This window comes from Myiozetetes cayanensis, unplaced genomic scaffold, assembly GCF_022539395.1.
Source record: "Myiozetetes cayanensis isolate MyiCay16 unplaced genomic scaffold, myiCay2020 scf4, whole genome shotgun sequence".
In the NCBI taxonomy this organism is placed as follows: domain Eukaryota; kingdom Metazoa; phylum Chordata; class Aves; order Passeriformes; family Tyrannidae; genus Myiozetetes; species Myiozetetes cayanensis.
Window position 1 is genome coordinate 63,340,726 of NW_026087631.1, and position 13,734 is coordinate 63,354,459.

Here is a 13,734-nt window from a genome sequence, read left to right on the forward strand (position 1 = left end):
CAGAAAACCTTTGCTCTTTTCCCACATCACCCAGCAGATCTCTGCATCTGCCCACCATGTCCTGCATGTTCCCTCCCTCCTGTATGAGAGGACTGGTCCCTGACAAACATCTCCACTTCTTCCCTGTAAGAAACAGGAAAGGGAGGGGCACAGCAGGGGCTGTTACAACCTGTTAGAAGGGCTGGCCAGTTCGAGGAGCTTGGTGTACATGGGATAAGGTCCCAGCACCAGCCTGGTGGTGCCCAACAGCACACAGCACAGGTGATGCAGCAGGACTACATTTCCCAGAGCACTGTGTGCTGCCGAGCCCGGCAGGGCCGTGCATGTTCCACACCCAGCACCATGGCTGAAGGCTGCAGCTGCCAGCAGGGTCTGGTAAGGTCCCTGCTGTGCAGGCATATTGCTGTGCCCCGATTCCCTCCCTGTCACTCCAGCTGCAAAGCTGATGCGGGGCTGCCTGCGGTGTGAGGGCTGCAAATATTTGTCGTGTCATTAATATTCTTGGAGCAGAGTCAGCACAGCACCTGGCAGCGTTTGTTTGCTGCCTCCTATTATCTCCTGTGGATGTTTCTCATGCCTGGGTCCCAGTGCCGTGGCATCTATAGAAGCAGTATCCACGTGCCATCCCTGTCTCTTGATGGTGGGCCTTGATTTCAGCTCCCAGCTCTGCTTTTCCTCAAAAAAGCCCTAGCAGCCATGCCAGGGGGACACCGGTGCCTGAATGCAGCTGAGTGTGTGCCTGCTGGGAGGCCCGTGAACAGTGATACTGAAAACATAAAGAACACTGCTAAAACAAAACCAGCCACCATCTCTGAAAAGGAGGGGAGGCAGCTCTGGCTGTGCCTGCACCACCTGTGTCCCACGATGACATGACATGAAGCCATGTGAGCACAACTACATAAAAACACAGAATAGTTTGAGTTGAAAGGGACCTTAAAGATCATCTCGTTCCAACCCTTCTGCCATGGGTCAGGACACCTCTCACTAGACAGGTTGCTCTAAGCCCCATCCAACCTGACCTTGAACACTGCCAGGGTTGGCGTGTACGCAACTTCTCCAGGCAACCTGTTCCATCACCCCCACAGTAAAGAATTTTTTCCTAACATCTAATCTAAACCTACCCTCTTTCAGTTTGAAGCCATTCCCCCTCATCCTGTCACCACAGTTCCTGATGAGAGTCCCTCTCCAGTTTCCTTTTAGGCCCCCTTCAGATACTGGAAGTTACTGTGATGTGTCCACACAACCTTCTCTTCTCCAGGTTGAACATCCCCAGCTTTCTCAGCCTGTCTTCATAGGGAAGGTGCTCTAGTTCCCTTATCAACTTCATGGAGCTCCTCTGGACTTGCTCTAACAGTTCTATGTCCACATTCTTGCAGTGAACCAGCACTACAGGTAGCTGCACAGGTCACCAGGAGCTGGTCAGCTCCTGCCGAAGAGGTAAGGGCAATGCTTTCCTCTCTGGCATCACCCACCTTGCTCCTGAACCAGCCTGGATGGCTTATCTCATACCACCTGCCATGCTCCTGTCCTTCAGGACTGCCCGTCAGGTAGCAGGGCTGCTCTTTGTCCTCTTGGCTGGGACTTGGGAAATGGGACTCTCAGCAGCTCCACACTCATCCCAGGAGACTTTGTCAGCCTTCCTCCATCTCCTGCATCTTGCTGGGCTATTAGTAATACTCCCCAGCCACATTGCAGCATACCTGAAGGGCTTGTGGTTCTGCCAGATGTTAGGCAGGAGCAGAGATGCCAAGAACCTGGAGAGGCTGCAGTGATGGGACAAGAGGGACCTCATCAGAGCAGGCCTGAGACTGGTCCTGGATGAAGGGTGCCTGTGACCCATGGCACCAGTTGCAGGAGTAAAGCTGTCCTGGTTTTGTCTATGATTGTTTTCTCCCTAGCTGTTGTTCAGTGCTGTGGTTTGGATTCAGCATGGGAATAATGTTGCTAACACATAGATGTTTCAGTTATTGCTCACTAGTTGCTGGCTGTGGTTAAACCGTGACAGCAGGGCAGCAAGTGGTTCATTGCTGCCCTTTGATCTGCACGGTTTGATGTTGCTGCAGGGAGGAACTCAGAAGCATCATAGCAATGTGTAGGGAAAGGCCAGTGAGGGCATGCATAGCTCAGCACAGTGCCTGCCGAAGACCCTACAGAACATACTCATGCTCACAGTCCACTCCAGAGACCCTGCACTGACAAACCAGCATCCTCATTCTTGCCGTGGCTTCCTTACCAATCCCAGAGTTGGCAAAAAAGAAAGCAATGCTGGAGAACTATTCCCCTGTGAGCATCGAGCTTCTGTTCAAGAAGGGCACATCCCACCCCAGCCACAGCAGCATGGGTGAGAGAGATGCTCCCAGTCCCTTCTGTTCTCCTGTTCTCCTGTTCTTCTGTTCTCACAGGTAGAGACTGTGGAGCCCTGCTTGTTCTCCCAGATCCCCAAGCAAGAGGTGGGTGCTGCAAGGGGCTCCCCAGCCTTGAGCCCGTGCTCACTCAGGCTACAACTCTCTGAGTAACACCTCAGCCTGACCACAGTCCTATAGTCATCCACACCGCACAGTTTTGTTCCCCTGCACAGCTTTAGCCTGTGCTAATGGGGCAGGTTCAAGGAAGGCCGTGGATTAGGGTAATTCTCACAAAGAAACATGGACATGGCCACATCTAGATGGAGAATTTAGCCTGTCTTCCTGAGACTGCTGTCTTCCCCTTCCACTTTCTCACTCTGTGCTGGGGCACAGGGGGAGCACCATGACCATGCTGGGGTCGGGATGCCCATGGGAGCCCTTCACCTGGAGGTCACCATTGCCACACCCACGTGTGGGCAGTGATGCTCTGTCCAGGTGTTGGAGGAGCTGAGAAGTTCTCTGTGCACCAGAAAACTGGGAGCTTCCTGTGACTGCAGGCACTTTCTAGCTCTTTTCCATGTCCTTGTGCCCTATCCAGACCCTGTTCAGGCAGGGCAGGCTGAGGCAGCACAGGCTGGAGCACAGCCCAGCGCTGAGAGGGAAGGCAGCTGCGCTGTGTCTGCCATGGAAGACGCCGTGGTGTCGCCGCTTGCAGCCAACTCAATCACAGCCCTTTATTGCTTCCCCCAGCTGTTGAAAATCTCACTGGGTTCAGTGAGCTCCACGAGCAGGGCTGCCAACCTTCTTCATCCCCTGTCTTCTCCCATGAGTCAAGGCACCCTGACTGCCAAGGAAGTGCATCAGCCTGTTCCATGGGGCCCAGGAGGAGAAACCTTCCCACACCCCGACACATAGAGATGGATCTGGCACAGACAAGTGTGCTGGGATCTTCCACAGGGACAAAGGCAAGGGAAGGAGGTGTGTTGTGCTAAGCAGGGACATCTCTACAGCAAAACAGAGTGAGGGAGCGGGGCTGTCTACACACAGCAGCCTTGTACCCCACAGTGGGTCAAATATCAGGAAGGAGAGCGTCTGTGTTAGTGAGGCTGATGGTCCCAGGCCAGCAGCAGCACAAACAAAGGACACTTGAGCCAGGACAAGTGGTGGCAGGTGGGATATCTGCTGGCCCTAGCACAAGGCAGAGCTGAGAGAAATGGGGCAGGGCTTTGATCCTGCTGTGCCCTGCATGCTGGAGCCTGGGTCCATTAGTACCCTTGATTACCTTGACCTAATTTCTGTCCACCTGTGTCATGGGTGGCTGGTCACCCCACCCCACGGAGCCCTTGTTCTACAGAGCCCGATTGCACCAGCGCTGGACTAACTGGTCTCTGGAGGGTAATTACAGCCAAGAGACACCGGCTGCTGCAGGCTGTGGGTGAGCCAAGTGTGTCACCACCAGCACAGCACCTGGCACATAAGTCACACCATGATGCAGGGTGAACCTTTCCCTATGGGTCATTCAGGAACATCTGTGTGGGTGCCCTGTAGTGCAGACTCTCACAAAGAAGGACCACCACTGGCACTGTTGGTTTTTCTTCTGGCCAAGGGGCATGGGAAGTTGCTGCATGAGTTAGGACCTTCCTTTGTCCTGCAGGTCAGCTGTTACACTGCTGTAGGCCTGCTTGAGATCTTCCCCTTGAATTGATCTTGGGCTGGAACACATGTGACTTTATGCACATATTTATACAACAAAGGGCAGCTGCTCTCCAGACTCTGGGCACTGTGCCATCCACACCACTCACACTGACTTACCAGGACACAGTGACCTCCTCCCTCCTTCTACCCCACCTGCCCAGCCTCTGTGGGGAGCAGGATCATGCCACAGCAAGCCTTGGTCAGGGGCTGAAGCCTGGGGAAGGCAGCAGGCCCCTGGGGGTTTGCAGGGCCACACACTGAGAAGAGGAGCGAGCAGGGGCCCAGCCCAGACCTTGGCTTTCCAGTGTCCTGTGTGTGCAGGAAGGTGCTTTGGGGAGGATGGCACTCTGCTGATAGCAACTGCATGGTCAGGACATGGACAGGCGTCCTGGGATGGGGCAGGCAGGAGCAGTGCCAGCTCAGGGTCCCAGTGGCAGCTGTGATGCCTCCTCCAATGCACCACTGGTGCAGCACCAGGCAGGACAATGGGGCTGTGCAGCCCCCAGAAGACCAGATAACACCACCATCTGTGCCACTTTTCCCCCTCCACCAGGCCACTGGCTCCACTTCGCTGGTGAAACCACCACTTGGCTTTTCTTCCCTATTCATCTGGTTCCTTCCAATGTCAGTATGTTTTGGGGACTTCTCTATTCTGAGCTACCCTGGGTGGCATAGGTGGTTCCTAGGATTTCCTTTTCTCTGGAAGGCATACAGGCTGAGAAGTGTAAAGGGGAAGTAACAAGCTCTTTATTTAAGACCCCTGTGTGGAAGGAGAGACTCATGGCTCCATCAAACACCTGCACTCCATCAGCTGCCTGTGAAAGAGAACTCTGACAAGTGGGGTCAGCACAGGGGGTTGGGTGGAGCATTCAAATGGGAGCAATACAGAGGGGCTTGAGTAATGGAGGAGGTGCAGAGCGAAGGTTTTGTCAGGGAGAATAGAGAGCTGCTCCATGCAGGCAGTGGGAGAGACCACTGGCACAATATACCACCCCAGAGCAGATGGCAGGATGTAGCTATAAAGCACCGGGACAGAAAAAGCAAGTCAGGAGCTCCCAACTTGCTGCAAAGAGTCTTCAGGTATCAGGGTCTGGGGGGAAGTTAGCCTGACGTGAAATACTGTTCCAAACCTTAAAATTCCCAACTCCTGGGCTTAGCCACGTCCCCTGCCCAAGAACCAGAGTGGGATGCCCTGAGGATGGCCCTGGGGATGCAAACTGGAATGGCTGAACCAGATGTGGAATTGCTTGGATGTTAGAGCTGGAAACCCCATTTCTGAGCACATCTTCCTCAAACCAAAAGGCAGCATCCCGTGCCCTCTCCAACCTTGCTCCACCCTGCTCCCAGCTGTGAGTGGCTTATGTCCAGTTCTGTGTTCTAAAAATACCCTTCTAGGCAGACAGCAAGTGTGTGGTCAAACAGGAGGGACTGGCAGTCCAGGCATGAAGGGGAGTTGGGGTGTATTTGGGGTTGGTGTGGGCTGCAGCACAAGGCCAGATGTGCCTGGGTGGGCTGGGTGGGGGCAGTGGGCTGGCAGCTTTTGCAGAGGGATTTGCATCAAAGCAGCAGTGCCAGGGCAGAGTCTTGCTTGCCTTGGGTCTGTGCTTGTGTGGAGAAGGCCGTGCAGGGTGGGGGAATGAGCAGATGGACTCAGAGAGGTGGGGAGACACTCACTGGGGAGAACAGGCAGAAGGTCCTGCTCCCTCCTCTGGGAGGAGGTGATGTAGCAGTCAGAGCAAAGGGATGGTTATCCACCCCCCAGTGCCTGCCCCTGCTCTGCCCAGCACCCAGAAATGCCCTCTGGGAATGCTGCACCACGCTGGGCTGTCACAGCTCTGTTCTCAGCCTGCCTGTCCTGGGTCAGACCTGGCAGCTCCATAAGCCACCTTGGGAGCAAGGGATGGTAGCCTTGGGTGACCAGTGCCACAGGAGTGACTCCCTGCCCCTGCTGCTGTCACCCACTGTGTGACAGCAATGCCATCCCTCTCTCAGGCCAGCACAGCTCCCTGAAGACCTTTCAGATGTTTTGTTGGGTCCAAGGCAGTAATGATACTGCTCATGACCAGACTGTCACCTTGGAGGGATCCTTCTGCACTCTGGCACTACTTACCTGCCTTCTCCATGAGTTTGAGAGGTCTGTGTTCTACTGTCATTTTGGGGAAGGGGTTGGAGGGTTCCTAATTTCAGGGTGGCACAGTGCATGGTCTATTGTGCCACTGATGGCACTGCAAGACTCCAAACCCCTATGGAAGGAGCTTCAGGGTTGATGGGATTGGGAAGGTTGCTGGAAGGTGAGGAAGAGCTCACAGCAGAGTTTGAGGCTGGGCTCTAGCTGGGTTCCTGTGGACATTTTCCAGTTCTCCCTGCCAGAAGAGCCTCTACACTCTGGCAGCTCAGGCTGAAGCCCTGAATAAAGCAGACTCTGCATCCTGGAGAGAAAGCAGCAGCATGTGGGGAACCTGTTGCCCAGTTCACATGGGGTCATGTACTGGTGCTGTGCAGGGATCAGACCTCTACATGGCCTTCCCAAGGCTAGATCTGACTGGGTTACTCTCCTCAGGCTTGACCCTGGCCCACCACCTATAGGTACATCCCGAACTGGCCTCCCCTGGGGACAGCTATGGGCTAGGAGTGAGGATAGGACCCAAATATACTTCTCTTATTTTTAAGTTCTGACACAGGAATAGACTCTACTGTAGCAGCACACAGTGACTATGTTAGTAGCTTTCACAAAACCTGATCCTCAAAAGCCACAGCTACTTCTCCTTTACTTGTGGTTTTGTGGATGGTTTTGAGCCCTCAGCGTTCTTCTCTATTAGAAGCAAAACTGATTGTAAATTGCAGATGGTTTGTGTTTTTCTCTCTTCAGTCCAAAAGTCTGAGTCCTCTTACTTCTGATTGAATGGACCTTCAGGAAACAGCCCTTCAACCACGTTTACAGTCATCAATCAACCCCATGAGGGAAGGAGCGTGGCTGGCAAAAATGTACACATTTGCTGTGCGCTGTAGCAGGATATCTGTATTATAAAGCATCTGTGATGTGTTGAGATCAGTCTGTCAGACTCAGTCCTGCTGCGTGGGCTGGAGTGGCGTACACAGAGTGTGCGCAGCCCACATGTGATGTGCTCTTGAGAGCTCAGTGAGTGGTCTCATGGATCACCTCCCGTTGATCATGCCATGCCGAGTTTGGATGCATGAGCTGTTGTGTGCCTTGATAATCCCTTGGAAAGCTCCTCTCATTTGAACTCCGCTGTGCAATTCCCAGTCAGGCAGCACCAGCTGAAGTGGCAGCTCCAAAGTTAGACTGTGAAGAGCGAGGCATAGGGCTGAGTGTGCTGGCTTCCAGTATTTCTTCAGCATTTTCCTAGTGGATGCTGTACTCCAACACAACAAATCTCATAACATGGTAACTGCCTTGGGAGGAAGAGGCCAAACACAGATTGCCAGACCTCAGTGCATTTCAGGACGGGAAAAGAAATAATCCCATAAGCTGCAACGGGAAGCCTGCTGGGCCACATGTGAATTTTTGAAGCTTGGCTGTTTAATTTCACTGTTTTTGCTTCTTTCATATGCCAAAGAGAGGCAGCAAGAGCATCTCTGTCTAACTCTGGAATTTTATAGTGAGTGCTGGCTGTGGCCACTCTTCCAGGTGCTTGCACCACTGCTGACTGTATAGGGCCAAGAAAAGCCTGGTTCCCAAAGCACAGGGATCTGACAAGGAAACAGGAAAGACATGACTTAGTGCTGCTGCTTCTCTTGCTGCAAGCTTGCTGAAAGACTTTACCCAGTTAACCTCACTGTATGAGCCACGGCTGGACTTGAAGTACTGATGTTCCCTAATGGATCTTAGGAGAGGTCTAGTTTACAGAACCCCTCAGCTGCTGCTTTACTGGAGCAGTACAAATAGATACACCAAGCACTGTCCTAAGGACGGTGGTTCCCTGGAAATGGTCTGCCCTGGAGCTCTGGGCCAACCAGTCCCACCTTGGTGGTGAAAAGCACCCTGGGTGACAGCACCCATGCCCAGAATGCTGGACCATAAGGCAATTGTGCTCCTCTGTCCAGAGAAACGCAGACAGAGAGAGAGGCTGTGTGAGAAAGAGATGCTGCCCAGGAGAGCTGCCAGAGTGCAGGGAGCCAGGACTCATGGAAGCTTGAGGCCATGCAACAGTGTGTGAGCTGGAAAGGCACCCAGAGAAGAGCTTGGTGGTGACATCTGCAGTAACAGGAGACTGGGGGAGCATGAGTGACCAGTCTTGGGGTTACAGACCAAAATGGATAGCACTCCAACAATTTTCTCCAATACTCAAAGACCCTGTCTGATCTCAGCTGTGACAGGAACAAGACTTTTCTATCCAGCTCCAGAAGACCCACTTACTCCCAGAACTGTGTTCACTGTCCATTCTGAGACCACTGACAAAGTGTAGGTCAGTGTAGGGCAGAAGGAAAGGTTTGGAGAAGAGGAATAAGAATGCTTCCAAGTTCAGGAGCTTTTCAGATCTGGAAGGTCTACTGGTGGGGTTCAACAGCAAGAATGTTGCAGCTGGATCAGTTTAAGGAAATAAGAGAGGTTTTCTTTAAGTTTTCAACAGATGTATAGATGTGGCGCTTACGAACATGTTTTAGTGGTGAGCTTAACGTGCTGGGTTAATGGTTTGACTTGATGAGTCCAAAAGTCCAAAAAGTCTTTTCCAACCTAAATGATTCTATGATTTCAAGGCAAAAGTGATGCATGATGAGAGCACTTTGGTGTGACCTTGGGCACATGAATCATGGGGATGATCCTCATCATTTTCCACTGCATCTGGAGGGAGAAAGAAGAGAGACAGATGTGAGAATGTTTTGGAGGTGCTCATGGGAGCAGAGCTATGGGAGCCTAGGATAACCAGCAAAAACTCTGGACCAAGGCACCCAGGAGACCCCATCCCACTATCTGTGAGAAGATGGGTAAGAAGAAGCCCTGTGGCTGGTGAGACGTTCTCTTTCCAAAGAGGAAGCTCCTTGCACCACATGTGATTTCCCTGTGTGGCTGTTTCATTTCTGTGTGAGCATCTCTCCTGCACTGGCTTACACAGATACCTTTCCTGAGCTCCTCAGACTGAGTCCTGCCTGGGGACTTCATGCCAGCATGGCCCTGCAAGGGCTGGCTTTGGTGTTTCTCCTGGTTCTTGCTCCTCTGCTGCTTGTATGGGGGCAGACACACCATGGTCGTGCAGATCCGAGGGTATCTAAGGAAGCAGGTAAGAGCTGATTGTGCCCCTCTCTTACAGAAATGGTTCTGCTACTCCTCTACCTGCACATTTGTGATGCAGCTTTACCCTGTTCAGCCCACAGAGGCTGTGTTGAGGAGGGCTGAGTCTGGTATCTACATCAGAGACGCTCGGCCGTCCTTTGTGTTGTGGTGGGGTGAAGCTCTGTTTGGGGTGGAGGGCAGCAAGCCTCAGTGTGCTGGGAAAGCTTCCATGACCGCAGGAGCAGCAGTGTCCCTCCGGGAAGTGTCCATGGGAGCAGGAGGTGGCTGGTTCTTCTTATGCAGCAGAGAGATGAGTCTGAAGTAATCAGAGCAGTGGTGGCCTTCCTGGGCAATCTGAGTTGCAGCCCGGTCACAGGGGAAGGTGCTGGTGTTCATCAAAGATGTGGGGAGCTGTAGTACAACTCCCTGTGTTAGCTGGGATGCCTGCTCTCTCCTGTAGTCCCTGGGGTTGAGGGAACTGTAGTTTGATGGGATTGTTCACGCTACGAGGTTTTCTCCATGCCAGCAGGGCTCAGGGCACGTCCTGTGTCTCTGCTGGGCTCTTCCTACAAAGAATGTGGGCTTTCCTACAGTGACTGTGTGCTGTGCTCTGGGGTTGCCAGTACCTGTTGAGGTCCCCATGGGGCACAGCAGGAGGGACTGCTCCTTGAACCAGGGCTAGGGGGCCTGAGCTGTGAGTCATCCTCTCCACAGGGAAATGGGAGCAGAAGTGGCTTGCCAAGTCATTGCGTCATGAGTCATGCTGCCCATCACTGGTGGCTGGAGGGATGCTGCTATTCCAGCAATGGGCTATCCAGGGCAGGTTGGAGCTGGTTCTCCTCGAGCCAGCAGCAGCTTTCGTCCCCCTCTCCCATTCCCCACAGCCCACCTCTGAGAATAACTCAATAATCACAGCTCGCCCCTTCATGGCATGAGGAGGCCCAGCTGGAGGAGGCTGCGATGGGCTTGGTAGAAACATTAGCTCTGAGCAGCTGGGGCAGATTTCTTGGATCTCTGTCTGCGGAAGAGGTGTGAGGCATCAAACTGAGGTTCTGGCCTCCTCCTCTACTGGTTGCTGGTACTACAGCACTGGAGGAGGCCACTGGAATCTGGATTATGGGTAGCCCAGCAAAGCTTGCCTCCACCTGCCCTGAGGGGAAAGCCCTGGTGCAAATCCAAATCCCCACAAGGGCTTTTGCTGCAGCTGGTGCTCTTCAAGTGTCATCAGTGTCTGCCATAGACCTGTGGTCTTTTCGCTTTGTGTCCTGTGTCCTTGCTCTTCAGGGATGACCATGCACATCTGAACGACCCACATATATTTTCTAGACCAGACCTTGACGGTTGCCATTGCTTGCTGACAGTGCCTATGGCCCGGTTTTGTTGACTTCCCTCTCCCCACTGAGGTCTGCATGAGCTAGGCTCATGCTCCCATTGCTCTCATTTGCTATATCCCCTCTTGTGCCTTGGCCTTGCCAGGTGTACCCTCACTGACACTTCTGGTTGAGTGCAACCTGCTTGTCACTGTGTCCTCTTGCACTGCATATCGCTGTCAGACTCCTGACTAAGCCAGGCTGTGTTCTTACTACGTTCTCCATCCTCCTGTGCAAGGGTGTTTCTGCCAAGCCTTTCAGACTGTGAAGCATCGTGGGGACACCCAGCCCTCGGAATCTGTTGTCCAACAAGTATCTATAAGCAAAAACATTCTTCCCCCCAGGTAGAAATCTGCTCTTCAGTTTGTGGTTTGGTTTTGCATTACAGAGGGATTTCTTCCCTGGTGTCCCTTGTGTGTCCCTGGTGTCCCTTGTGTGTCCCTGGTGTCCCCAGTGCTGGCAGCCTGAACTCTGCCAGGGTGGGAAGGATCATAGGATGGTTTGTGTTGAAAGGGATCTTAAAGATCATCTCATTCCAACCCCCCTGCCATAGGCAGGAACACTTTCCATTAGACCAGGTTGCTCAGAGCCCCATCCAAACTGGCCTTGAACATTTCCAGGGATGGGGCATCCACAGCTTCTCTGGGCAACCTGTTCCAGAGCCTCACCATCTTCAGAGTAAAGAATTGCTTCCTAATATCTAATCTAAATCTCCACTCCTCTAGTTTAAAGCTTTTCCTTCTTGTTTTATTGCTATCTTTCCATGTACAAAGTTTCTCTTCCTCTTTTTGTAAGCCTCCCTTAGGTATTGTGAGGCAACAATGAGGTCTCCCTGGGTCCTTCCCTTCAGCAGGCTGAACAACCCTCACTCAGCCTGACTTTACAGTGCTCCAGCCCTGTAATCATCTTCATGGCCTCCTCTGGACTCGCTCTTACAGGTCCATGTCCTTCTTAGGTTGGGATCCTCAGGGCAGGATGCAGAGGACAGAGTGGAGAGGGAGAATATCCTCCCTCATCCTTCTGTCCATGCTGCTTTGGACTCACTGATTTCTGAGCTGTGAGTGCACATGACTGGGTCATGTCAAGCCTCTCATCCACCAGCACCACAAAGTCCTTCTCATCAGGGCTGCTCTCAGTGAGTTCCTCTCCTAGTCTGTACTCATGTCTGGGACTGACCCAAAAGGATCCTGGATGTCACCCTGGGGCAGGAGTGCGAGGACATGTGTGTTACTTCAGGGGGTTTAGTGACAGGAGGGGGGAAGGTGCGTGATGGGGATGCCTAACAAGGCCAGGACCAAGCCAAAGGTTTCAGGTCTCTCAAGTATTTTATCTGTCACAGTGAAGTGTGTGATTTCAGGGCACTGGGAGAGATCCAGCTGTGGGGAAAGAAGTTTCATGTCTGCACCACATGCGTGGTGTCTAAAAGGATGGGGCTGGTGACCACTGCCCTTTGTGGTGGAGAGCTGGGGGCGGCCTTGAGATGATGGCATGAAAACCTGCTGCCAGATAAGGGAAGTGGTGATGCCTCTGTTCAGCTGTAAAGTAGTGCAGACCCATGAGTGCTCCTGGCAGGAAGCGGGCAACTGTAGAGACACACGTAGCTGAAGAGGGCTGTTTCATCTTCATTGAGAGAAGGCCTTCTCCATCCCTGATGCCTCCTCACAGACTTGTTTTGCACTGAGTGAGCAAGTCTAGGTGGCGTGCCTACCAGGGGAGGACAAGGCAGACTCATTTTGGGTGAAGTTCAGAGACAAGACTGAGTGCGTGGAGCAGGGTGTGAGCTTTGTGGCCAGTGGTGTGAACACAGGAGGGTACAGAGTGTGTTGTCCTGAAACCTTCTTTCCCCCAGTGTGGAAAAAACTGATCTACACACAGAGCAAAGGTATTTGATTTATTTATAGTTCTGCAGAGAAAGATATGCTAGGTGGCAAGTCAGCACCCCAAGGCACACAAAAGCAGGTAACACAGTTACAATCTTGGGCTATTAGCATACCTTACTTAAGTCACTACTTGGCTAAGTTGCTCTGGCTCATCCTTTCCTCTCTTCAGTGTAAAGGTTTAGTGTCCCAATAAATCATGGAGCATGCTTGGTGAGTGATGGTCTTTTTGAGGCCAGGAGGTACATGAGCTTTGGATGTGGATTTGTTACCATTATAAAGAGCAAAATTTCATTGCTAGGGCAAGTTCTCACAACAAAACTGGTCGAAACATCCTAGATAAGAAGGGTGTTTTATTTTTTCTTTGTTTTCCCCCTTCAAGTACTTAGACAATTTATTTTTTGTTTTCTTCGTTCCTATGGTTGTTGCTTATATGCTGAACTGCTTTGTTCCTTCACCTGCTACCTTGAAAGTCTACATCTGTTACTCACCATTGTTGCTACCTGCCATCTCATGGGACCAAGTCAGGGGAGTCTGCAATGGCAGCAGAGACCCACTGGGTCTGGTGCACTCACACAGCCCCTGCTGGATTTGGGAGAGAAAGCACAGGAGAGAGCAGCATCCACCAGGCTGCTGGATCCCTCTGGCTGGGGTCCCTCCACAGCACAGGGTGGGAAGGAGGGCCTGTGGATACCCCTTCTGCATGGCACTTGGGAGTGCAGGGAGGGATAATGCACCTGGGCTCTGGGGCCTCACCCTGGGAGGTGCCATCTCTGCCACCCCTCTGAAGGGAGAGGGACCAGCAGCCCTCTGGATGGGACCCCCTCACCCCTCAGGTTGCTGCTGGAGCCCAGTGACCCTCAGGAATCTCCCTCTTGGCCTTTGCACACAGGAAGATGTAAAGTTCCCTCCAGCTGGGACCCCAAGCTGCAGTTTACTCCAAACCAGAGCAGTTATGCCTTGAATCAACTGGTGCAGCTGAGCTGTGCTGGGAAGTCTGTGCCATCAGTCCCCCAGATCAGATGCATTTCCAATGGGACCCAGACCCTGTGGAATGAGACTGCCACCTGCAAGGGTAAGCACAGCCCTGCATCACCCTGACCTGGGGTCCTGACCTGCCATCAGACCCTCTGTGACATGGTCATGCTTCAGCCGCCCCCAGGTGACAGTCTGGGAATGGGAGACCTGGGTACTTTGGCTTTCCTCTGTGTCCT